The 26,917-nt window shown below is 42.1% G+C and overlaps 1 protein-coding gene across 2 annotated transcripts in view; it reads left to right on the top strand.

The window, feature by feature from the left end:
• The first annotated feature begins 13,732 nt into the window (after positions 1–13,732).
• KLF12 (KLF transcription factor 12) overlaps positions 13,733–26,917 on the top strand; it is a 184,125-nt gene continuing 170,940 nt past the window's right edge. For both annotated transcript variants that reach the window (XM_026705313.2, XM_087938030.1), the window contains exon 1: positions 13,733–13,823. The gene's annotated coding sequence lies outside the window, so the exon portion shown is untranslated. The remainder of the gene's footprint in view (positions 13,824–26,917) is intronic.

A 26,917-nucleotide genomic window follows, 5' to 3' on the forward strand; every position in this document is an offset into this window, starting at 1 on the left:
AGTCAGACTCTCATGTGCAGTCATGTTTCTCTGAATCAAGTTTGATGGAACCTTGGGCTGATGTAATGTCCCCAGGTGATTTTGCAATGAAGTGACCCCTGCTGTTAGATGGGTAGAGGGTTAATCCTATTATGTACTGAGAGGTCATGTTTTTATCCCATCACCCAGGAGTTGGAGGACTTTTGTTTTGTAGATAAGCTGGCACCAAAATATCTGCTGGGGGGCAGAGAGCTGGGGCTGAGTTTCGGTCTCTAAGAGCATGTTTCTCAATTTCTCATCCAGGGAAATATAATATTCTGCATTTTTATCATTTCCTAAAATATTTCATTTTTCTAGGAAAGGGGTGGGTGCTAACTTTCTACACCAGGATCCAGGAGATATGGTAAGATAGGAGTTTTTGCAAAGGGGGGGAAATAGATCTAGAAGATATTATTAAATTATTCTTCTCTCAAAATTTGGTTTTACTGTAATTTACATATAAGGTAGGAGAAACAAATTGGCTGATAACTCAAACATGATTAATATCAATTCATAAAACCCCCAGAGACATTTTTGAAATGGTGCAGAAACTTCATGTAGAAATGATGTGTGTGTGTGTGTGTGTGTGTGTGTGTGTTTGTGTGTGTGTTCCATAAATGAGTAATTCTCTTCTGCCTGCTGCCAGTGGTGCTGAACACAACAATTTAAACACTTTAGAAGGGTCACCGCTAATTTCTTTGTGTTACTTTAATTGTTGCTCATTTGTCATGTTTCGGTGTAAACTTTGCATTTTATGACACGGCTGTAGATCCAGTTTCTGAGGATAGTTTATCTGCCATTTAAAACTTCACTCCCTTTGCTTGTGAAAAATACTTGCCCTGTTCTGTGTGAATTTGTTACTGTATATTTTATTACCTTAAATCATTAGCTTCCTTGTTAAATACATTTGCTCAGCCAGAAGTCTCCCTGTTACAATATGCATGCTCTGGGTTTGCCAGCACCCTATTAGGCAATGTCTCATCTCGACAACATAGCTCTGTGTGTCCTTATTTACGATTCAGATGAGTCTCTTGCAGTGGTACAGTCTTGCCATATACATTTCATATTATCAGTTTTATTTAGATTTGGATGTATAATATCATTTCATAACCCTGCTAAATTCAGACAACAGTCCTGCGGGAAAGTTAAGTTTAAGGGAAAAGATTAGCATCATACTTTGCTACTTGACTGCTTTGAAACTTGTTTGATTGGTACTCCACGCATTTTGACAAGAAAATGTTGTCCAGGTACTCGTTGTTTGTTTGATACTTGACATGCAGGCTAGAACTTTTCAGTGGCGGATGCCTTGTGACTTGCCATCCTTTCCAGCCGAAACAAAGGGTCACGCATCAGTCATGCAATCACTCTTGTTCTGTGCACATCCCCTTCCAGTCTTATCTTAGCTTTTGTGGTCATTTTGGACATTTTTGTACTTTTTTTCTTCATCAGTATAGGTAAAGTGATTTTTAAAAAAAATTGAATCTAAGTCTTTATTAATGTTTAGGTTTATTTCTCATGTAATGATATACAACTCTTATTTTTTATATATTGCCTTAAAGCGTGCATGTCTTGGGTATGGAACACATTAATGTGTTTTCCTTATGGGAAACATTTGTTTGGTACTCATTGTTTTTGAAACATGTCCCACCTCCAGGAACCAATTAATGATGGGCATCGAGGTACCACTCTATCGACAGCACGACATTGGTCAGAGTTGCTTCTACCCTAACATGTGGACTCTGCATATGTATATGAACAGCTCATGGACTCAGTGTCAAATACTGGGCAAATTGGAAATTCAGATAGTTCAAATGAATATAAAGATATCAATCAATCAATCAATCAATCAATCAACCAAACAGAATAGAGCTGGAAGGGACCTTGAAGATAATCTAGTCCAAACCCCTGCTCAAGTAGGAGACTGTATTTCAGGTAGGTGGCTGTCCAGTCACTTCTTAAAAACCTTCAGTGATGAAGCCCCTACAACTTTTGAAGTCAATCTGTTCCACTCGTCAACTGTTCCTCACTGTTAGGAAATTTCTCCTTAATTCCAGATTTTTTCTTTCCTTGATTACATCCTTGTTTCTTGTCATGCCCTCTGGTGCATTGGAAAATAAGTTGATCCCCTCTTCTTTGTGGCAACCCCTTAAATACTGGAATCATATCACCTCTACGGCTTCTTTTCTCTAGACTGGCCATACCCAGTTCCTCCAACCGTTCTTCATATGGTTTTGTCTCCAGACCTTTAAGCATCTTAGCTCTTTGCACTTTTCCCAAAGTCTCAACATCTTTTTTGAAATGTGGTGACCAAAACTGGAATCCAGTATTCCAGGTGTGGCCTTACTAAGGTTTTATAAAGCCTTAGTAGGATTTATTGCAAGCTTAAGGGCCCTACAAGAATCTGAGCTACTAACAGTCAAGAGAAATGAGTGGGAATTATGAAGACATGCAAGGTGGGCTGGACTTAGAACTCTTGTGGAGGCGCGGGGACTCATGACTGATGACACATTTGACCCTTTCCTCGGGCTCAGCCAGGCCATGTCCTACACTCAATGCTCAATGCTTATGGATTTTTATACTCACAGGACCTAGTTGCCCTTCCACCGGGCCCATTCTCCCAACATGGTGCTTTTTACAATAAGTACCAAGAAATAGCAGGATTTCCACATCCCAGGTGGATATGGACATTTTCCTCAAGCTCATTTCTTAGAGAGGCTTGTCTGATAAAAACCCTAGTTTGCCATAAACCCCATTTCCACTCTTAATTTTGACAGAAACAGTAAGTAAGGGTTTTCGCATAAGTCGACCATTTTGCTAGGGAATCCTGCTAAGGAGAGACCGAGTTTTATTTCGGATATACTGAGAAAGTAGTTGAAGCCATCTTTTGAACATAGCAATCCACCATAAAATTGTCCATGTAGATTCTCAGTCATCCAGGTCATGGTTGTCTTAAAGATGCTTTTTCAAAAGGCAACTGGGGTTTGTTTTTCCTTGAAGGTGTTTCACTTCTCATCCCAGAAGCTTCCTCAGGGTGTGGAATCTTCTACTCTTTATAGAAGGTTGCATGTCCTTTTGCACTATTCAGATGACCCTGATGCACAGACAAACCTCCAAGTGGCCTCAATGACTCTTAGAAAGAGTGCTAACGACCAAGTGACTGCAAGGAATATGAACCTTTCCATTCTCCGCCACTCAGTCAGAACAGAAGAAGCTTCTTGGATAACAAGGGAAATACCTTCAAGAAAAAAAACCTCCAGTTGCCTTTTGAAAAAAAAAAGCACTTTTAGGACTGCCATAAAATTGCCCAAATGCATGGAAATTTTTAATCTCTCCTTCACTTCTCCAGAGTGTTTTTTATTATATTAACAACATGCTAGTATAATAGCAAAGCTATTAGTATAAACATAGTAAGCTAAAACAAAATAGTAAACAAAAGGAATTTAAAAATAAAATAAAAGGATGTCATTTAAGTGGCAGGTCTCATCGCATTAATTCCCCAATTAATATCAAGACACTCCACACACACCCCGCCTCCAAATTAATTGGCATTTCCTTTCTTTATAGAGCCACTCCTTGGGAAAGGGAGGAACCCCAGCCAGATGTTTTATATTGCATTATGCCTTCTCCCTTGTTTTTAAATGGCAAGAGCGCAAAGTTCATTAGAGGTGTGTATGTGTATATATATATATATATATATATATATATATATATACACACACACACATATACATATACATACATACATACATATACATACACACACACACACACACACACACACACACACACACACACACACACACACATATATATATATATATATATATATATATATATATATATATATATCTGCCATCATCAGGCTTCTGGTGATGGCAGATGAGATTCTGCCGAAACGTTGCTACAACTTAGCATAGCAGGAGAAATTTTAGTTGGGTTAATGCAGGGGTCAGCAACCCACGGCTCTGGAGCCGCATGTGGCTCTTTCATCCCTCTGCTGCAGCTCCCTGTTGGCAGTTGGTAAAAGGATTGCCGTGCTAGGAAGAGACTCTATGGTGAGGGAACCAGACTTCTGGTCAGCTCCAGAATTGAATGGGGGGGTTCCGGTTAGGACCTTTGTGGCTCTTTGAGTATTGAAGGTTGCTGACCCCTGGATTAATGTATGCTGTGTTCACTTGAATGATTTTCTCTGTAAGTATATATACTTACACGCATAGCTGGCATTACCATTAAGGTACCCTCAAAAGTGTTTACATTCATTAGGCATTCTTTTTGAGAGCCACCAGACTTCTGGAGTACGGTATTTTGACAATATTTGAAGCTCCAAACTCCTGTCACACTTCACTGTTTGACGTTTTGTTTCTTCCTAACAGACCCAGGCTCCATCTGTCTACCTGATGGTAGGAATGTCTCTCCATAGCATTAACTGTGCTTAAAGCTGAAAAAACGAATATTGGTTTGGCAGTGTGAGATTTCCTTGAACTGAACAGCTAGAATTAATCAAGAAGGTTAAGCATCATTTTCTGAAGCAGAATTCCCTACAGCCATAGAAAAGCTGCCATGGGCGTTGGTTTGAATGAGCTCATCTTCTGCTTGTGGGAATGTTGACCTTATGGGTCTAATTCAGCCCATTCCCCAAATAAACACTTTCCCGTACAGCCACTTTGAGCTGTGGTTACTCTACCAGCCTGTCTTGGATCAGGGAGCAGCCCTATTCCATGACTGATTCCACATGGACCTTGTGGACAACCCAGCAATGATGCCAACAGAAGAGATGGGGTGCTTCCTTTCATTGATTATGAGGGTGTTGATTGTAGCCAGGCTCCTCCTTATATGCTAAGAATAATGAAAAATCAGACCACTGAATTTCAGTTCTGTAACTTGGGCTTTCTTGGAATCACAAAGGAGGGACTAAAAGAGTATGTGCGCCTTGTGCATTTTGGAGTATAGATTGACCAGACTAGCTTGAACGGACTAGGTTAGAGGTCAAGTGCTGGTCCTTGTGAGACAAAAAGAGACAAATACTACAAAATACAGAATTTTAAGTAGAGATACAAAAAAAATCCTAAAATAAAAGAATTTGGAAGAATACATGTCTCCCCATACCTTCATGTCCATGTGGGCATTGGTCAACTTTGCAAGATTAGACCACCTTTATTCTGCTCTGCCACAGCAAATGTACAAACATCCTCTTCTCTTCTCTTCTCTCCTCTCCTCTCCTCTCCTCTCTTCTCCCCTCCTCTTCTCTTCTCCTCTCCTCTCCCTCTCCCCTCTCCTCCACTCCTTCTCTCCTCTTCTCTTCTCCTCTTTCAACTCCCATCCATTCCTTTCCTTCCCTTCTTTTCTCTTCACCTCTCCACTCCCCTCTCCTCCACTCCTTTTCCCCTCCCTCTTCTCTTCTCTCCACTCCCATCCATTCCTTTTCTTCTTTTCTTTTCTTTTCTTCTCTTCTCTTCTCTTCTCTTCTCTTCTCTTCTCTTCTCTTCTCTTCTCTTCTCTTCTCTTCTCTTCTCTTCTCTTCTCTCTCTCTCTCCTCTCCTCTCCTCTCCTCTCCTCTCCATCTTTCCCTTCTTTTCCCTTCTCTTCTCTTCTCTTTTCTTCTCTTCTCTTTTTCTCTCCCAAGCTGCAGTCTTTCATATGCTGAGGTCTTCACCATATGGGCCTGTTGGCATCCATCATGGTCAAACCTGTCACTTAATCCCTTTCAGTAACATAGAGAAAGGGAAGACCAATTGTCCCAAGGCAGCAGTGCCTTCTCTAAGGACACAGTAAGAGTCATGCTGGACCAATTTGGGCTCATGAACCACTAGCGTAGCCAAAGGATGCTATGCTAGAGGTCCATTCCAAGGATTCTCAAGCTGTCTAAGTAAGACTGGATCTGTAATCTAGATGCACTGCCTTGCAAGTGAGCAAATCCCACAGCTGGGAGGAGTAATCAAGCTACTGACATAGATTCTGGATCTACTTTAGATTCCTGTTTAGCAATAGCAAACATGATAGCTATCAAAATATATATATTTTGAATGCTGCATATCTCCAGTGGGTTTTCCACCCACAAATAGCCCCAAGTTTTACATTTTGCAGATTAAACATCCCTGCTACTGTCAGGATGTGTAGCTGAATTTTGTTTCTTTTTTATTATTTTTCCCCCTTTGTGATGGTGCCTATCACTCATTGTTTCAACTTGCTGTTTCCTATTTGGCTTAGACTTCTCAGTTCATTCGAGCATTTTAAAGTTTTACTTTACTGCTAATCTCTGATTAAATGTTTGTATTGGTGTCTTGTTTCCTATAAACATGTTTTTAAAAGACTTGTGTTGCTTTCTGAGGCATGAGGGTAGCAAGTGGGTTTAACTCCCCGGTAAGCCCTGCTAGGTTCTGTAAAAATTGCTCAGCATGATATGAAACATCTTAAGTCAGCAATTAAATCACATTGAATTATACTTACATCCCAGTATTTATTTGCAGTGGCTGTAATTTATTTTTCAGGCCAACGAATGTCAGAGCATCTAGGAGCCTTTTAAAAGGGGAATAAAAGCTCCCATTGGATTTAGAATCGTATAAAACATGCTAAAATAAAAAAGCAACTAAAACATGTCATGAGCTTGTGAGCAAATAAAAGATTAAATAAGCCTTAGATTTATGTACAGGAGATCTGTTAGAGGGCATTGGAAGTTGCATTCTTATCTGTATTTTCACCTGAGATCAAAAGCCCAGCAGATCTAGCCTGGACGGATGGAGATTCAGAAGATAGACTCCTATGATGCTCTCTTTGCTTTAAAAGAAATATAACCTGAAGGGCTCAAGAGAACAAAACAGAACAGGATAACAGTATTAGAATGGACTTTCAAGGTCATCTAGTCCAATTCCATCCTCAAGGAGGAGACCCTGTATCAATTCTGACAAGTGGCTGCCCAGTCTCTTCTTAAAAGCCTCCATTGATGGAGAATCCACAACTTCTGAAGGCAAGCTGTTCCACTGGTTGATTGTTCTGACCGTCAGGAAATTTCTCCTTAGTTCTAGGTTGCTTCTCTCCTTGATTCGTTTCCATCCGTTGTTATTTATCTTGCCTTCAGGTGCTTTCGAGAATAGGCTGACCCCCCTCTTCTTTGTGGCAGCTCCTGAAATATCGGAACACTGTTATCATGTCATCCCTGGTCCTTCTTTTCACTAGACTAGACGTACTCCATTCCCGCAACCCGTTTTTGGGGAGAAATATTTCATTAATCCTTAGATTCTGCAAGTCCCATCAAGATAATCATATTAGTCTAAGCTGCTATGGTACAACACTTCAAAGGCTGAAATCGGAAATTTTGCAACCGAGCGGGATGTTTTCAGGAATGTAAACAGTTTTGGACAGGGCATAACTGCTGAAGGGAGTATAGCTGGGGAAAGACGTTTCATGCCTTTGGGATGGTAGCTTTCCATGGGAATTGTAGAACAAAGTATCTAGTGCACAACAGAACACACCTAGTGATCTTTCATGGAGAAGCTGAAAGAGTACCTGGTTCATTCGGGCTCCAGCGAAATCTCTATTTAAGCAATGCATTCCAGGTCGTTCTCCCCCATCCGGTCAAAGCGAGTTCCTGAAAAGAAGTAAATATGGACATTTTAATCCAAGTAACTAGACTACTTCCTCCAGGTCGCGCTTTTATCACTGTACAGTCCACAGAATTATGGTTGACTGTGGGCAGGTCCAAAATGTGATGAAATCCAAATTAGGTCTATTCTTCTTGGCCTATGTTGACTTTTCTTTCTGTCCTTAGGGAAGGGGATCAGCTGTTGCTGAGGCCAGATGACTCTCTTAACAAGAAACTGCTGTGAAGGATGAAAAAAATCCTATCTTCATTGGAAGGCTTTGACTTCTGTTGTCAAAGGGGGCTGCCCATAGGATGACCGCATCTCTCGGCCACAAATTGAGGTGGATGCATCTCGAAAAGAATTGCATCCTGCCTTCTTGAAAAGCTGCTCCAGCCTTAAAGAATTGCAGAACGTATCCTGGAGCCCATTTTGGCAACTGAACCTGAAACACTTCACACACAGCCCTGTTATCTCTAGACCATCTACTCTCTGAGGCTTAATTTCTTAAAGCACCTGAGCGAAAAGATCCTAAGCCATGCAGGCTTGGTAGGAAAACTTGATATCCCCAGAAGAAAGAAAAAAAAGCGATCTTTTTAAACATCTGAAACTCTTTGCAGTGTTATAATTTTCCAGCTGCAGGGATTAAGCAGACCAGCCGATAGATTATGTCAGTGTGGAATGATTTTAATTAAAACGCTGTTATTTCTGACTTTTGCCATTGGTTTTCAAGCAAAAGCAGACGTCCATAAATGCTGAACGGTTGAGGGTATTTCCTAATACCCTTTAAAGCTCTCTGAAATAATCCTCAGTATCAAGTTTACCTTTCCCTGAATGTTCCCAGTTCAAAATGTGTTGCAGGAAAATTGATGTTTATTTTACTACAATTGTTCATTTAATTAGCTCAAGTTTAAGGTCTCACCACCAGATTCCTGGCCCGTTAATTACTTATGGCACAAAATAATGAATTTCATTTACATTCCCATACTTGGCAAGTTGAATGGACTTTTATTGGTTGACATTCTATAATTGCCGGTTCATTGATAATGCTTAATCCATTTTTTTGCTTTTAAATAGTCTCAGTGACTTACTTTGTATTTTTTTTTAAATAATGCCAACAATAACGATGATTGACAATCAATAATGAGTGCCGGCAATAAACTGGGTGCTTAAAAAGATTGTGCTTTTTCCTTCGGTATCACACCTGCATGAGATAGAGAAGAAAATGAAGAGTGCAAAAATAATAATGGGCACTAAACAAGCTGGGTGTCAGCTTTGGAAGCCATATTGAGATTTGATGGTCCCATGCTGCCACAGGCCTGAGAAAGTAGGAGATGGGGGATTCAACTGATTGTCTCTAAATAGCCCAAATAAAATTCTTTTGTTAGTTCAAGGTCACTGAGTATGGTGCAGAATGAAATAAGAATCTTACTTTAGGACGGATCGTGATTGGGCCGTGTGACAGCTGAAGGGGGATGGATGTGTAGTTTTGAAAATTTCAAGGAGGCCCGAAAACTTTCGGATTCAGGATTCCACAGATGTGCCAGTCACTATCTAAATAAAGCAATCTTTCAGAGATGTCTGTCTCGGAGTTATCGGTTGGAAAGGAGGATTGCGTTGACACTGGCACGTTCATTGGACATGGAGACCAACTGGAGGCATCCTTAATCTGAGTGTTAGCAGAAAGTTTTGGAAGGGTAAACTCGGGGAGATAAATTAGGAAGGATTTCTTCTCTCTGGCATCTTTTTTTGCTCCAAGTTGATATGGTAGTTTATTTCCTTTTATACCTCAGGAATGTAGGCTGGTCTCCAGGGGTGTGGGGAGCACCCTGGAGCAGAGTGGAGAAACTATTCAGTTCTCCTCCACTTTGTTTAGTCATTGCTTCCTTCTAAATCTCTCTGCTCTGAATTTGGTTTTGACGGCAGTTCCGAGACTCTTGAGTCAGGTGTTCTTTTAAGACAGAAAAAGCTTAAACCCAACGTGCAATACAATTAAAAATGGCCTCCCTGTTGGGTGATTGAGTCTTCCTTGTGTTTCAGGCTAAGTCACAAAGTGTCCTATAATAGACTCTGGTGTGGGGGAGGAAGTGGGATGAAATTGGACCATTTTAAGAGCAGAGCCTACTGTTTACTTTGAATGTTTACTTTGGCAAAGTGTTCTTTTGTAATATTGCTTTCTTACAGTCAGCTAGACTCCTAATGATTCTATAGAGATGACTGTATGGTCATCTCTATAGAGTCTCTTTAGCCAACCCAACAGTCATACCACCTCTCAGGTGGGATCTCCACTCAGATGCCCCTCCATTCATGTCTCAATCCCGTCATTAGAAATCAGAAGCAACGTTGCTATCCTATTTTCTGTCTGATGGCTGAATTTGATGTATGGGTAGATAATCGGTCCCTTCATTTCATTTTAGCCCGTCTGTAGGAAAGTAAGGGATTAATAAATGTTAAGAGTCCAAATTCTTGGAAGTTGGAGTCAGTCTAGGCTAAACATTCTCATATGGTCTAAAGGCCTGAACTGGACTGTTATCCTTGGCTTCTACTACTGGTTTTCAAACCAAGAAGTAGCCTTAAAGCTCAGCTGTTGTTTGTTGGACCCGACAACTTTTAGGTTTTGATATATAGCAATAGCACTTAGACTTACATACCGCTTCACAGTGCTTTACGACCCCCTCTAAGTGGTTTACAGAGTCAGCATCTTGCCCCCAACAATCCGTGTCCTCATTTTACCAAGCTCAGAAGGATAGAAGGCTAGGTCAATCTTGAGCCGGTGAGAATGGAACTGCTGACAGTCTGCAGAATTAGCCTGCAATGCTGCATTCTAACCACTGCAACACCACAGCTCTTTAGAGCTATTGAGATGCTGTTTTAGGTAACAGTATAGAATAACAGAGTTGGAAGGGACCTTGGAGGTCTTCTAGTCCAACTCCCTGATCAGTTAGGAAACTGTATTCCATTCCAGCCAAATTGTTGTCCAATCTCTTCTTAAAAACTTCCAGTGATGGAGCCTCCACAACTTCTGGAGGCAAGTTGTTTCACTGATAAATTGTCAGGAAATTTCTACGTAGTTCTAGGTTGCTTCTCTCCTTCATTAGTTTCCACTTATTGCTTCTTGTCCTGCCCTCAAGTGCTTTGGAGAATAGCTTGACTCCCTCTTCTTTGTGGCAGCTCCTGAGATATTGGAACCCTGCTATCATGTCACCCCTAGTCCTTCTTTTCATCAAACTAGACATACCCAGTTCCAGCAACCGTTCTTTATTATGTTTTAACCTCCAGTCCCCTAATCATCTTTGTTGTTCTTCTCTGCACTCTTTCTAGAGTCTCAACATCTTTTTTTTTTTACATCGTGGCAGCCCAAATTGGATGCAGTGTGAATCCATTATGTCCATTATATTATGGAATCCATTATGTTACAAAACACATGAATCCTTTATGTCTTTCTGTGTGTGAGAGATCCTGGCTCCTTTGGATTTGATCTATCTTATTGAGAATCAGATAGGAAGGAATCGAATCATCTTGTCGGGGCTGAAGGTTTTACGTGGCATTCATCGTAACGTGGCTGTGAGGTTGTCAGGGAGAGTAGACCTAGGCATTCAAGAGACAGAAGGTGAGTCAATTGGCAGCTTATTTTACAACTCAGAGAGAAATCTGCAGAGTCTCGAGATAGTTCAAAGACCTCCCTGCCTTAATTAACCCACATAAAGGGAAAGGCGGTTTTTCTCTGACAGCTTCCAAGATTTTGCATTTTTATCCCAGACCAGCATGAAAGAGACGTCACTTGAGGCCATAATACTTTCTTCCTTCTTCTAGCTGGGATGGAGGGCTTAAGCTCTTCCGTTGTCCCTGGATTCCTTTCTTGCGGTGGGGAGAGAGCGAGGCAGGGATGGGGGTTGGGGATTTGGAAGGAATGCAGCTTTTTTCCCAGTCAGTCTCCCCCACCTAGCTGACCTTATGTCCTAGCTCTGCTCCAGAGCTGTGTCCGGAAACTGTAGATGAGTAGGATTAGCAGTGGTGTTTCCTCATGTCAGAAAATAGCTTTTGTGGTGGATGTGACATTTGCATCCAGGAGCTTCTGTTGGCTCCTATCTGGGGGCAGGGGCAGGTTAACTCATGGCTTCTTTGCTCTTGTTTCTAAATGGGATGTTGCAAGATGGAAGGACTACTGCAAATTGCCCGGAACACTTGCCTTTTAAAAGTTTTAAAATAGAAAAGAATTCTCTATTGGCCAAGTGTGGTTGGACACCCAAGGAATTGGTCTCTGGTGCGGAAGCTCTCAGTGTTCCTACAAGCAACAAAGGGATAAGTCATAGAATCATAGATCATAACATACAATCATAAATCATAAGATACAACAATTGATCTATCATATCCATAGAGGAGAAGGTAGTAGGAATGATGAGAGGTGAGAAAGATGAGAAGATGAGAAAGATAAGAAGAATATAAGAAGAATAGCCAAAAAATGCCTTTAGAAATATCTGAATATAGGCTGATGGGTAATTTTAAAAATCTGTCAAACAAAGAAGTATCATTACACCTTTTTTTTTTAAAAAAAGAAACTAATTCAGCTGCCTGGTTGTTAATTAAAAGTTATTGATGAGAGATTGGTGGGGGAGGGGAGTAAGTGCCACCTCCTTTTTTAATTTACCAAAGTTTCTTTGCCTGAGGCAGTTCCTGACTGCAAAATTTGGAAGGCAAAGGGGGCCATGATTGTTGTTGTTTTTTAAAATATGTTTATCTGTATCTCAGCAGCAGAAGGTCACAGTTCAGTCTCTGGCCAGGCTTGGGGAAAAAAAAAACACGAAGGAAGGAGAAACTGCAGAGCTGATGAAGTCCTGTCTGTCCTCCTTCCCTTCGCCAAACAGAGAGCCTACAAAAGGGACTCACCCTATCCTAGCCTTGGGGTGCAAAATGTCCCTTCCAGAGATGGTATTCAGCAGGTTCTGACCACTTCTGGAGAACCAGTAGCAAAAATTTTTGAGTAGTTCAGAGAACCGTCAAATGCCACCACGGACTGGTCCTGCCCCATCTATTCTCTGCCTCCCAAATCCCAGCTGATCAGCTCGGTCTTCTTTTGTTGCCATGCACAGGAGAACGGAGCTGGAAAGCAGGTTAGTGGGGTGGGGAGGGAATGGAGATTTGCAGTATCCTTCTCCTGCCACGCCCACCAAGCCACACACACCATGCCACACCATGCCCATCAAACGCCCACCAAACCAACATTTTGAATCCCATCACTGGTCCCTTCTATGAACAATGCGATCCCCAAATAGGTTGCTTTGGATGTTCATCAGACAACTTCTGGGGTCTTCTTTGCTCATTGCAAAATGCACTGTCATTTGGACTTGCATAGGACACATCTTCTGCTAAAATATCCTCGTAGGTATTTTCTACCAGGGTCCCTTTTCACCCTCTTGACCAGGTACATTTTTGGAGGAGTGGGGTGGGTGGGGTGGCCTTATCTGACAAGGTCTGTGAGAGGAGATCACCCCAAACATCTGGCAAGCTAGCTTGATTCTTCTAGGCAACTGTGGTTGAAGTGATCCTATGGGGGGTGCTCAACAATCAGCGTTAGATCATTTTCTCTTGTCAGATAGCCATCTAATTCTTCCATCTTTGGAGTCAAAATGTGTCTGCATCTGTGCCAGCTCTAAGAAGGTGACCCCAATCACCCTGTGTTTAATCACTTACATCAGGGGTGTCAAACTCAAGTCCTATGGTCCAGATTTGGCCCATGGGACACTTAGATGTGGCTCCTGGGCTCACCCTGGAAACAGTGAAGGACTGGCCTGGGATGCTTCTTCCAGTGAAAATGGAGCTCAGAAAGGGCCTCGTGAGGTCTCCCCAAGCTCCGTTTTTGGCTATGATTGCCTCTTGCAGTCCTCTGCCAGCAAAAACCAGGTGGAGGGTGTGTGTGTGTGCAGTCCCCAAGCTTTATTTTCATAGCCGAAAATGGACATCAAGCTGGCCCCCCAAGTTTAAACACAATCCTGATGTGGCCCTCAAAGAAATCGAGTTTGACACCCCTGACTTACATGATTAAGACTTTTTGCAAGCTTGTCTTTGTGTTTCTCTCAACTTGGAGTTAGGTACCTTTTCCGAATGACCAACCTTCTTGTTTCTCTTGCACCTTCCTAGGTTCCCTTCCAGGATGTGCATGAAGCATGATATGAGTCATCCACTCACCAACGGGGGCCTGTCCAACTGGAGTGCATCTGCCCCGTCTGGGTTAGTTTCCTGATTGGGAGAGAAGTCAGAATGGGAAAAGATGCTCAAGAGAGAGTCAGTGGGAAATGGATTTGTGGGTGACTTGGGCCTTGCGTAATCATCCCCAAAGAGGTTGTGGATGAAGGTTCCCAACTTGTTCCAGGGCACAGAAAACCACACTGGCAGTTTGAATTTGGAGACAGGTGGTTTCCTGTACCCAAGACCTCAAAAAACCTCTAACAGGAACACAGCTGTAGGCTAGGGGTACAGGTCACACTCTGTCTGTGATGGGGAAATTGCTGCCTAGATCAGTTTGTTGGATTCACCGGTGCCTTTCGTTGCCAATTTACTTCTCTCAAAATCATAATAAATGATTGTAGCAAAAGAAAGCAAAGGTAGTACCCATAGTAATAGATCTTTTGTGAGCACCACTTGAATGCCACCAGCATTGACATCAGTCAATAGCAAAAGGCAGCTTTTAAGAAGCAATTGGGCAGCCATTTGCCTGCAATGGTGTAGGAGTTTTTGCTTGAGCAGGGGGTTGGACTGGAAGACCTCTAAGATCCCTTCCAACTCTCTTATTCTGATAAATTAGTAGTAAAAGTTCTCATTTGATGGCACTTTGGAAAGGTGCCTTGACTCAAGAATATATGAAAAATGGTGTGTGTCTTTGTGCTTGTCCCAAAAGTGCTTTTTCAGGAGGCAATTGGACTTTCTTGTTTTTTTGAAGATTTTGAATTTTTTGAATTTTGTCTCTCATCCAATAAGCTTCTTCAGCTTTGATAGGATAGTGGGGAATGGAAGGATTTATATTCCTTGCAGACAGCTGGTCATTTACATGTTTTTAGAGCAGGGGTCTTCAAACTTGACAGCTTTAAGACTTGTGGACTTCAACTCCCAGAATTCCTCCTTCAATCATGTCCACTCAGGAATTCTGGGAGTTGAAGTCCACAAGTCTTCAACTTGCCAAGTTTGAAGACCCTTGTTTTATTAGTTTACTTTATTGTTATTGCACCTTGTACAACGAAATCAAACACCATCTTCAGTGCACATCATGACCATGAAAATAAACACAAACACATACCTTTCACCCTTCACACATTGAACCAAAAGCCCCCAACACCACACCAACACTGCACTATACAGCAGAATTCAAAAGAGCTACTGCCCTGGGATAGAAGCTGTTTTTCAGCCTATTCGTCCTTGTTTTTATTATTCTGTACTGCCTGCCAGATGGTAATAGTTCAAAAAAAGGGTTCTCAGGATGAGATGGATCTTTGAGAATGTTTTGAACTTTCTTAAGGCAGCGGGAGCTATAAAGCTCTTCCAAAGAGGGGAGAGGGCAACCCGTGATCTTCTGGGCAATGACATTAATCCTCTGGAGTGCTGTCCTATCTGCCACTGTGCAATTGGCAAACCATACAGAGGTGCAGTAAATTAAGATACTCTCTATGGTGCAGCAGTAGAAGGTCAACAGCAGTTTCTCATTCAGGTGTTGTTTTCTGAGAAGTCTCAGGTAGTATAATCTCTGCTGGGTCCTTTTGATCAAGGCTGCAATGTGGGCACCCCAGATCAGGTCCTCTTTTAGGGTAACACCCAGAAACTTAACAATGGCCACTTGCTCCACTCGGTCTCCATTGATAAGCAAGAGCTGGATGTCCGATCTGTTCCTTCTATAGTCCACTATAAGCTCCTTGGTCTTACTGGTGTTGAGGACCAAGTTGTTGTCTCCACACCAGGAAAGCAACTGGTCCACCACATCTCGGTAGGCAGACTCATCCCCCTTGGAGATAAGTCCCACCACTTGTTTTATATCTGCAAAGTTAGCAATAGTATTACTAACGTGAGTGAGAATGCAGTCATGCACATAAAGAGTATAGAATTAGGGACTCAACACACGACCCTGTGGTGTACCAATGTTAGGAATAATCTGACCCTCTGTGAGAGGCCAGACAGGAAATCCATAATCCAAAGGCAGATTGAATTAGAAAGCCCAAGGTCCAGAAGTTTAGATGCTAGTCTATGTGGAAGAATTGTGTTAAATGCAGAACTAAAATCCACAAAAAGCAACCTCACGTAGCCCTCCTGCTGTTCTAGATGAGTCAGAGCAGTGTGAAGAGTGATGGCTATAGATCTATAGCTTCTGTAGATCTATTTTTTTTCTGTATGCAAACTGGTGTTTAGCAAACGTATGCGGAAAACCAGAAATGGTGTGCCGGCAGACCAATTTCTCAAAGCACTTCATGATGATAGGAGTGAGTGCCACTGGTCTGTAATCATTGAGGTTATTGATAGGGAACTTCTTTGGCGGCGGAACAATGGTGGAAGCCATCAAACAAGATGGAATAGTGGACTGGGATAAAGGCCGATTGAAGATCTTGGTAAAGACTCCAGCCAACTGATCAGCACAGTCTTTAAGCACTCGGCCAGAGATACCGTCAGGACTGGCAGCCTTTCTAGGGTCCACAGCCTTCAGAATGCTCTTCACCTCCTATTCCTCCACAGTGAGGTGGGGGCTACAATTGGCTGGTAGTTGTGTTTTATCTGTCTCTGATGTCTCCACTTCAAAGCAAGCAAAGAAATGACACAGTTCCTCTGCCAATGAAGCATCCCCCTCGGCAGGGATGACATTGGTCGGTTGATGGTTTCTAATTTGTTGAATCTCTCGCCACACCTGCCTCATGTTATTGCTATAAAAATTATCCTCAATCTTCCTCTTATAATCAGTCTTGGCCTTCCAAATACCTTTCTTCAGATTTTAGAGGGTGGTTGAAGCACTTGGAGGTTTGTCTGTGTCCTCAGGGTCACCTGAGTAGTTTCCCTGGTCCCTGTAGCCTGCAATTTTTCCTCTGGAAATCCATTCCTACTCCCACCTCATTCAAAAGTTGTTCATCCCAAATTGTACAGCTAAAAGTCGGTAGAGATTCTCAGTCATCCAGGTCCTTGATTAGTTTCCACCCACTGTTTCTTATCTTGTCTTTTGGGTGCTTTGGAAAATAGTTTGACCCCCTTGTCTTTGTAGGAGCCCCTCAAATATTGGAACACTGCTATCATGTCACCCCTAGTCCTTCTTTTCATTAGACTAGACATACCTAATTCTTGTAACCATTCCTTGTATGCCTCCAGACTTCTAATCATCCTTGATGCTCTTCTCTGCACTCCTTTCAAAGTCAGTCTCTCTCTATACGTATGTACTTATGTACTTATTTACTTAGTTAGTTAGTTAGTTAGTTAGTTAGTTAGTGGTGACCAGAACTGGATGCAGTATTCCAAGTGTGGCTTACTAAAGCTTTTCAAAATGGTATTAGAACTTCACTTGTTCTCGATTATGTTCCTCTATTAGTGCAGCCTAGGATTGCACTTGCTTTTTTGGCTGATACCGATATTGTTAGCATCTGGGATAGGAGATTAAAAACCTGGTTTAAGATAGGACTGTGCAAGAGCTGAGAAGGGTAGTATCTTCTCATCTCAGTTTTGTCTTCCTGAAGTAGAGACTTCCATGGAAAGCTGCTGGCCTATTCTGGAATCATTCTAGAACTATTTATGGTTTAGACTTATGTTCTTCTCCTATGGACAACGCAGTTGAGATGGTTGTTTAGGGTATTCTAGATCCACAGCTTTTTCAATAAGGCTCCCTGGAGACAGTAAACAATGAATGCCTAAATTGTTCTGCTTTTCCCCCCTACCCTTAATTCAAGTTTATGAAACAAAACGTCCTTTAGGGAATGTCTTTCGGTGAAGAGATTGCTTTTTTTCGTTTCTTTGAATCTGTAATGGATTGCCCGTCTGCAAGTTTGTTGTGTTGAATGTTGTCCCATGTAGAGGATGTGTCACTCATTGAATCATGCCATTGGACCAGGGGTACCTGCCACAGGATCCAAGTGCCCAAACCCAGGATTTCAGCAGCTGCAGAAGGAATTGTTACAAACATTTCATGTGGTGGGCCTCTTGAGATCCTGAGTAGGAGATGGAACCAAAATCATCTCAACTATTCCTAGTGGTCCTGTTGGTAGAACAAGGAGTGCAGTAGAGTAGAATATAAGATGTCCCCTTAAGTAATAACTCTCAGAAAAGGGTCCAAAATGGAGGTACTCCTGACCAGCAAGTGAAGGTGACCTCACCTGGGCAGCTTGCCTCAATGCATGGCATCCTGGCATCAGATCTACATTTCATTCCTTTTCTTCCTTCGGCTTTCAGCCAAATGGACCATCCTATTTTCTGTTCTTGTCTTAAGGCAATGAGTCAGTTAAAAAACAACCCCTTATTAAAACAGAGTTGTTAGTGATTGGGGATAAACCCCCAAGCAGAGTATGCAGCAGCAGTCAAGCCAGGCAGCCAAATGAGAGAGGCTGGGCCCAAGAGTATACACACACTGGAGACAAAAACACTGTTTGTAGTTTTAAATAGTTGTTTAATTCATACAGAGTTTAAGCAGTGTCAAGCAGTCCATATGTCATTATCCAATATATCCATCCAGTAAGCTAGTCCATTAACTAGTCAGTACAATGTCTTTATCTGCTTATTGAAATATCTTCTTCTTCCGATACCTTTCTCTGGAAGACAACGCTGAGTATGCACAGGATATCAGCTCACCTAGTAAACAGTCCTCTTGTTCAGTAGAAACGGTACCCAGCACAGTAGCCAACAAGCAATAACAAGCAGACGTCTCAAACAGTAGTAAAACAGCAGGCAGCAGATAGCAGAGAGACCAGATCAGGAACCAGAGACCAGGAACCAGCGACCAGGAACCAGGAACCAGGTCAGCAGCCAGAAACCAGGAAGTGTTACGTTTATCTCACTGCCTCTTATTGCTGCTTGCAACCGCACCCTTAATTATCTAATTACATTGCAGTTTGGTGCTTAAAGCTACAAACACTTAAACCTCGGTTTACATATTTATTCACCCAAACCTAGTTGGTGTATCCATATACCCAACAAGAGTAAGCCATGCAAACAAATGGGAGCAAGCAATAAGTTAACCAGTCTGTATTTTATTTCTTGTTTAAATTTGCCTTTCACGTGGGGCAAAGTTCTCAGTGAAAGCTTTGAGGCGTCTTTAACACGCATTTGATTATCTTCAGAGTCTCTACTGAATGCCTTCATCAAAGTGACATCAGGAGAAAGGATTCTGATTTCTGGAGCTAAAGATAAACATTTGCCATAAACATTATTTTTATATTTCTCTCTCTCTCGCAATTCTTCTGGTGGCCAAAGGCTGTTTCCAGATTTTTCAGAGACTGAATGTCCCTGAATGGTACCTTAGATCTCTTTTGACTTAAGACTCATTGAACACACCAAGAACATATATTTGTTGCCAAATAAGGTATGTCTTTTTTTTAAAAAAAAAAAGGATTTATTTGGGGAAGTTAGGAAGAACCTGCTTAGAATGAAAATACAGTTTTTCATCAAATGTGTACCCCTGTTAGAAATGTTTGAAAAATCTTGCTATGCTTTCTAGTCCACACGTTTGAAAACTTCTCTTGGAGTCAGTATTTGGTTTTGTAGTTGTGTACCTCTCTGTTTGCCTGTTTGAATATGTTTGGATATTCTCTCTGTTAGGCTCCTATGTATGAGGTAGTTGCGTGTGCGCATGTATGTTTGTGTGTTTGTATGTGAGAGGGGGGAAAAAGAGGGAAAGAGAGTGAGAGAGAAAGAGATTACTCGCTTCACCTTCAAAGGATAACGAGCATCTTTTTGATTTTCAACTCCGTGGATCTTGATTGTTCTCAGAGCCTTAAGAGCAGGGGTGATATTCTACTGGTTTGGACCAGTTCAGGCAAATCCCTGGCTCTGAAGATCCGATGGTCATGTGGGCCTGCTCTCCCGCCTACCCCTGCGCTATAGTTACCTATATCCTCTCAGCTGATTCGCCCAGCAGAGCGGATTGCCGCTCCACAGCTGTGTTACTCCCTAGTAGTAACATAGCAGGTAATTTTTTTATTTTTTTTTTAGGAAAGTGTGTGCTTAGTCACCAAACCGGTTGTTACACCGGCAGCATCCCACCACTGCTTAAGAGGATTGGACCTGGTTTGTATTTGAGGGGAAACCATCAGGAAATTCCAGGGCTATAGGCCAGACTGGGAAATAAAGAATTATCCCCAGAGAATATGGCAGATTGTTGCCAGGAGAACATGACCCTGAGGTCACCAGGAATGATGACTGACTGGAAGGAAGTCATTACACCCTGAAACCATCTCTGCATATCCTTTCTGGCAGCAGTCAGAAATCCCTAAATAGTCATTGGTGAAAGTAGGCTGTGCTATCTGTCTCAGTTTCCAAGAGGAAATAAAATACTTAACGGCTTTGGATAGAATTTGGTAAGGAGAACAGGTTGTGTGTGGTGAAGTTCCCTTTTTATTTTAGCCCAGGTGCTCGCTGATAGATCCAGAAAGCCAAATGTGAATTCTGCCTCACTGAGATATTGGAAATAGAGGGCTTAAAACTTACCCTCTGTGGGGCAGTTAGTTTGTATTTCCCAATGTGGTATTACAGTGTGGATGACTGGTGCTGAAATTTAATAGCCTCAGATTTACTCTTGAAAATAACATTAAGCATAAACGAAGTGAATAACAATGCATTTTTCCTGATACATGTTCACATCTGTGTGGAATTAAGCATAAAGGTGTAAGAAACATTTTGCACAGCCTTGGCCATTTCAAGCACTCTCACGATTCCGAGAGTTTTGTTTCAAGAACAAAATCTGAACATTTAATATTTAATGCCCATCTGTCATAGAAAACACATGTTACATTTGAGCATTCTGAGCACAAAACTTGCGTGTATGTGTTTGTGTGTGTGTGTGTGTGTTTCAAGAATTCTGTTTTGAAGCTGGACTAAACCTTCCCATCTCTTTCAAGTTTTGTCCCACCCAACTCCAAAGGAATCTTTCAAGCTGGCCTGTTTTGTTCTGATCTCAAAACAAAATACCTTTCCCAGGTGCAACCCTCGTTAAGAAGGGTAGAAATTCCTGAACCAGATGAGGCTGGCTTGATCTGTAGAGCAACATAACGGCCTTGGGACAAATTTATAAGAAATAAGATGGATGGAGGCTGCTATCATGCGCAATCTTTGAAGGGTGCAAAGCTCTTTTCTCTGGCCATTAGCACCTTGATGGAAGAAACTTCATAGGTGAACATAGGAGTGTTAGGATATAAAGTTGGTTCAGTTCTAACTTAAAAAAGGACTACAGTGATGAGGAAGTATGCAAATTCATATGTGGAATAAGAGTAATTCTGGGACAACCTTTTATGTTTTAGCCTCCAGTTCCCTAATCATCTTTGTTGCTCATCTCTGCACTCTTTCCAGAGCCTCAACATCCTTTTTGTATTGTGGTGACCAAAACTGGGTGAAAACCAAAACTGAATGCAGTATTCCAAGTGTGGCTTTACCAAAGCCTTATAAAGTGATATTAACACTCCACATGATCTTGATTCTATCCCTCTGTTAATGCAGCCTAGAACTGTGTTGGCTTTTTTGGCAGCTGCAGCACATGGCTGGCTCATATTTAAGTGATTGTCCACTAGGACTCCAAGATCCCTATTGAGCAAGGTACCACATATACTAGTACCTGTGCATTTGATTTTTCTTGCCTAAATGTAGATAGAACCTTACTTTTTTCACCCTTGAATTTTGTTTTGTTAGATAGCGCCCAACATTCAAGTCTGTCAAGATCCTTCTGTATCTTAAGCCGATCTTCTGGAGCGTTGGCTATTCCTGCCAGCTTGGTGTCGTCAGCAAATTTGATGAGTTCCCCATCTATCCCCTCGTCCAAATCATTGATGAAGATGTTGAAGGGTCCAGGTCCTAAAGCAGAGCCCTGGGGTACCCCGCGCGTACTTCCCTCCATGTAGATGGAAAGAGCGATGAGTCTTAATCAACATCGGGCAACCCTGTTAACTGGTGTGAAGAAAAAGTTGCCAGTCTAGAGTGGAACCTCGGGTCGCAAACGCTCTTATTCATGACCAAATTAGGAGGTGAACAAAAAATCCACCGGATTTTTGAATTGGGTCACGATTCAAAAATCAGGTGGTGAACAAAATTGGTGTGGAAAGATTCCCTAGTTGTGCTTCCAGACATGACCAAATCGGGAAGTGACCCGAGTCCGGGAATGGATTAGGGTCGTGACCCGAGGCTCCACTGTAGTTGGCTTTGCCTTGTGATAATGTCTGGGAGAATCAGGATAGAGAAGGAGTGGGTATGCATAGAGTTAGTCCTTGACTTACAACAGTTTGTTTAGTCACTGTTCAAAGTTGCAACAGCGCTGAAAAAAGTGGCTTATGAACATTTTTCACTCTTACGATCTTTGCAACATCCTCACTGTCACGTGATCAAACGTCAGATGCTTGGCAACTGACTCATATTTATGACAGCTGCAGTGTCCTGGGAGGTCACAAGATCCCCTTTTGTGACCTTCTGATGAGCGAAGTCACTGGGGAGGCCAGATTCACTTCACATCTGGGCAACTAACTTAACAACTGCAGGGATTCTTTAAATAACGGTGACAAGGAAGGTGGGAAAATGGGGTGGGAAAACTCACTGTCTTGCTTAGTAACAGAAAACCTGGGGCCGATTATGGTCCTAAGTTGAGGACTATCTGTATATGTGTGTGCCTGTCTTTAGGTGGGAGTGTGTGCTAGAGAACTCGATGGAGAAGAAGGTCAAGATCTGGAAGCAATTACAGGTCAGAAAGTGTTGCCTTTGTGAGACACTCCATGGAGCTTTGTAAATGTAATATTCCTGTCATTTCATGCGGGGCCTTGGCCCTCCCCGGCTGCCCTCCCCAGCGGGGCTTTGTCATGCCATGAAAATGCAGATGTTTCACATGCTTTCTGCTGGAAACTTGGCCGAGGGGACCAGTGGGGAGGTTGGTGGAAGCCTGAAGGGTTGGTAGCTGCTGAAAAGCACCCCTTGTCCCAAGAGCCTTCTCAGGTCAGGAGAAGAGGGAAGCGAAGACGCCCAAGGCGGCCTCCTGTGCCAAAGAAAATTTGCCTTATGAAATGGAAATTCTGAAGCACCAGAGAGGATGCCAAAAAAGGGGAAATGGAGTGGAAAAGAGCCCCTTGTTTCCATGATGCTTCCAAGACGCAGCGGACTTGTGGCCTTCTTACCCAAGAATAGCAGTGGCATTTCGGTTTATGTATCATCCTACCCTTTCTAGCACTCTTTGGGCAGATTACAAGGTCGAAGCATTATTTGCCTATTGTTTCCAAGCAATCTGGATCCTCATTTAACCGAAGGATGGAAGACTGCATCAACCTTGAGCTCCATCAGCATCGAACTCCAGGTGGTGGGCAGAGTTTGCCTGCAATATTGCACTTGAACAACCGCACCACCAGGGCTGTTCTTAGAATGCTGCAGTGGTCTAGAGGTGGAGCTCTTGCCTCACAATCAGAGGCTGTGGGTTCGATCCTAGATAAGAGGCAGATATTTCTCCCTCTGGGAAAAAAATTGAGAATATATCTACTGAAAAAAAAACCTCTGCACTGGCAACAGGAAGGGCATTCGTCTGTTAAAATGCTGACTAGCTCCATTTAGTTGCCCAGACTCCACCCCGCAAAGGATTATGGGATCATTAACTGTTGATGATGACCACCAGGATTGTTCTTACCCAAGAAGCTAAAACCTAGCTGGATTCTTTCAAATCCATGTAGGGTTAATGATCTCCCCTCTCCCCACAGGAGGCAGATGTGATGTTGATCTCAGCCAGAAGGTGCCTCGGGAAATTTCCCGTCCCCAGAAGGAGATTCAGGGAGAGTTGAACAACTCTTTGAAGGGGAGGCTGGCTCTGTCCAGGGTCTTGATGAAACGCATCCTGCTGTCCAATTACTGTCCTGGCCGTATTGGCAAATAGATTTATCGGGGGTGGCGGGGAGAGTTCTCTTCTCTGAAACTTCCACATAGATTCGTTCTGAACTCTGAATACAAACAAAGGTCCTTTGCTTTCTCCTGTAATTTTAGGATGAAGACTTTCCCTCGGGAAAGAGAGTGTTTTTGCAAAAAACATTGGTGTAGGAAATGGAACAATATTTGTAGAAGCTCTTCTGGTCTGGATTCAATTTCCAGCTGTTGTTTTTGCTTATCCACCTGTTTTCTTTGCTTCCCCTCTAAATTTCCTCTCTCCTGAAGCTTTTTTTTTAAAAATCATTATTCAAATGCACTAATTTGTATTCAAAATCTGGCTGTCCGACGCACACACAGTACAAGTTTGTTCTGGAGAAGGCAGCTGAGCACCTCTTCAGACCATGGGCGGCCCTACGAGGCTCCCAACTCCGTGAGGAAGTTGGAAAGAGGTATTCTAGAGACTTGGAAGAAAAGAAGGCCGAGTCTCGAGAATGCTAACAAGCTAGAGCCAGGGCTTACCCACGTGCGAGTAGAAAATAGCAGTTTCTAGAAACAGTCTGGATATGCTTTTAGAGAACGCAGAAGAAACCACATTCATCGTTCTGGTGATAATGGCCTTTTCAGTCTTAAGAGCCACAGTGGCTCAATGGTTTGAGTGCACTACTGCAGGCTACTTCTGCTGATTTCTGGCTGCCGGCAGTTTTGGCAGTCTGATCCTGACTGGCTCAAGATTGACTCAGCCTTCCATCTTTCCATAGTCTGTAAATGAGAACCCAGATGGTAGGGGACGAGATGCTGACTCCGTAAACTGCTTGGAGAGGGCTGTAAAACAGTGAAGCGCTATATAAGTCTAAGTGCTAATGCTAAGTGCTATTGGTAACTATCCAAATAGCAACACAGCTTAGCTGTGAAACGATTGAGTAGCTTTTTCTCTTAATAACCAGAATAAAGATGTATGTCTGGCTAATGCAATTTCCTATTTCTCTTCCTCCATAAAACATAATCCCCTGAGCCTGCATTTACTGTTTATACTCGATTTATTTTCCAAACATCTGGTAAAGGTGGAGGAAAAGACCCAACTGCTGTGGTCTCTGTGCGGCCTCTCCTTGTTGTGTGCTAAAAGCTGTTCTAAGATAGTGTCTGCCTTGTTTCAGTGAACCCCTGCACTATGGTCACCTTGAAGTACAGTCAGTGGGAACGGCCCTTGAAGGCAACTCAGAAATGACAGCTGTTCCAGAATGCAATGGGGCAGGCAGTTATGGAAGGATTCTTGAAGTGCTCAGGTGTCCAATGCTGCTTTTGCAAGCTACATTGACCACCAGTGGGCTTTACAGGTGATAATTAAACGTAAAGTCCTGTATGGCATAGCAATAGCAATAGCACTTACATACCACTTCACAATGCTTTACAGCCCACTCTAAGCGGTTTACAGAATTAGCATATCACCGTCAACAATTTGGATCCTCATTTTATTGACCTCAGTAGGATGGAAGGCTGTGTCAACCTTCAGCTGGTGAGGATCGAACTGCTGACAGTCGGCAGAATTAGCCTGTAATACTGCATTCTAACCACTGTGCCACCACGGCTCTTAGGGCTTAGTTATTGAAGGGATGGCCTATCTCCAATGGTTTCCACCTGTCAGCTAAGACAAGGATTTGCTCCAGGTCCTTTTGATCAAACATGTATTTACTAGGACTTAAGGAGGTCCTCTTTGAGATGTCTTCTGGACAGCTCCCAGAAGTCCCTGTGGGTTATCCCATCCTAATAATGTTCAGAAAGCCCATGTATTCTTGGAGAGACCTTGAGGTAAAGTGGTTATCAAGTCCTTGTTGGTTTTCCTTTTTATTATGTTTGATTTTTTTCCCCCTCTTCTGTTCTTGTATGCTCTCTCCTCTTGCTTTTAAGAACTAAGTTTATTTTCAGGAGTAGAGTGACTGGTTTTGTGAGATGAGCCATGATATCAATTTGAAAGATAAATAAATATACTTGCTCAGAGGCATCTGGAGCCAGTTGGCCTCTAAATTGTGCGCCGTTGGAGCCTTGTCCCAATTAGTTACAAACAAAAGCAAATTCCTGGGAACAAGGAATATCAGCAAGGGTAAGATTAAAATAATGGCTGTTCCGAGATGGAAGACTTCTGATTATTACCACTTTGCTAGCCAGGATGATGACCTGAGGAGCAACTAGCCCTGTTTCCTCTGTTAAACATGGTTAGAATTCACATTTGAGAAACAGCTTGGCTCTACTTTCCAAAACTTTTTTGGGTGGTGAAAAGGTGGCACAAATAACCTAGAAAATAGTTTAAAACATTCCATTGGGGTTGCTTTGATATTTTTCATCCTTTTTTTTAAAAAAAAAATCAGACTCCGTTTCATTAAAACATTCAGTTTCAGTTTCTTAATGTATCCCACTTCCATCTCTGGCAGGATTTTAAAAGAATTTCCTTGTGCACTTCAGAAAATAAGTTAAAATGCTCTGATGATCACCTACAGCATATTTGTGTGTTTTGATTGATCAATGTATCTTTTGCATTTCTCTGTGGCTTCACCCTTATGCTTCTCCCAACTATTCTTTCCATTTTTTTTTCTGACACGTCCATAAGAGGTTTCCGGTCCAGATAAATGTAGATTTGTTTCTCTAATCCAACAAGCTAATGTATTCAGCTCAGCAAGAGGAATAAATAAAATAAGTAAAGTGTCAATTTCATCAATCATTCTTTCATCAGGGATAGTGTTGGTTATCACGTTGAACTTTATGCACTTAGAGTTGGTATTATAATATGTGAGGGACACTATACAAGAAAATATCCTCTTTGGAGATAGGATTTTTCCCTTGCCCAATGTAGAGCGTCCATGTCCATTTTCCAGGTGGAATTTATCTAGAAACTAAGATGACCTTCTTAATAACCTTTCATGAAATTATAAAAAGAATATAACTGTCAACTTGTAAAGCATTCCTGGACTGCTCTTGAGCTGCCAATAACATTTTGGGTTTCACCTTTGCACAAATGCGACTATGGAAAGAAAAGCTAAATTACGCCGATTTGGGACACTCATCAGGGATCCAGATGTGTTTGGTCCTATTAAAACTATCCCAATGAAATATCTTGTTTTTCTAATTTAAAGAGATCTGAGGTTTTTTATTTTTTAAACTTAAAGTACACTTTCATTTTAAGAACAAGAATGGATTGGATTGGATTGGATTGGATTGGACTGGACTGGACTAGACTAGACTAGACTAGACTAGAATAGAATATCAATGTGATTAGAAAGAAT

The sequence above is a fragment of the Pseudonaja textilis genome, chromosome 8 (genome assembly GCF_049901715.1).
Source record: "Pseudonaja textilis isolate UNSWEBS1 chromosome 8, rPseTex1.2, whole genome shotgun sequence".
Classification (NCBI taxonomy): domain Eukaryota; kingdom Metazoa; phylum Chordata; class Lepidosauria; order Squamata; family Elapidae; genus Pseudonaja; species Pseudonaja textilis.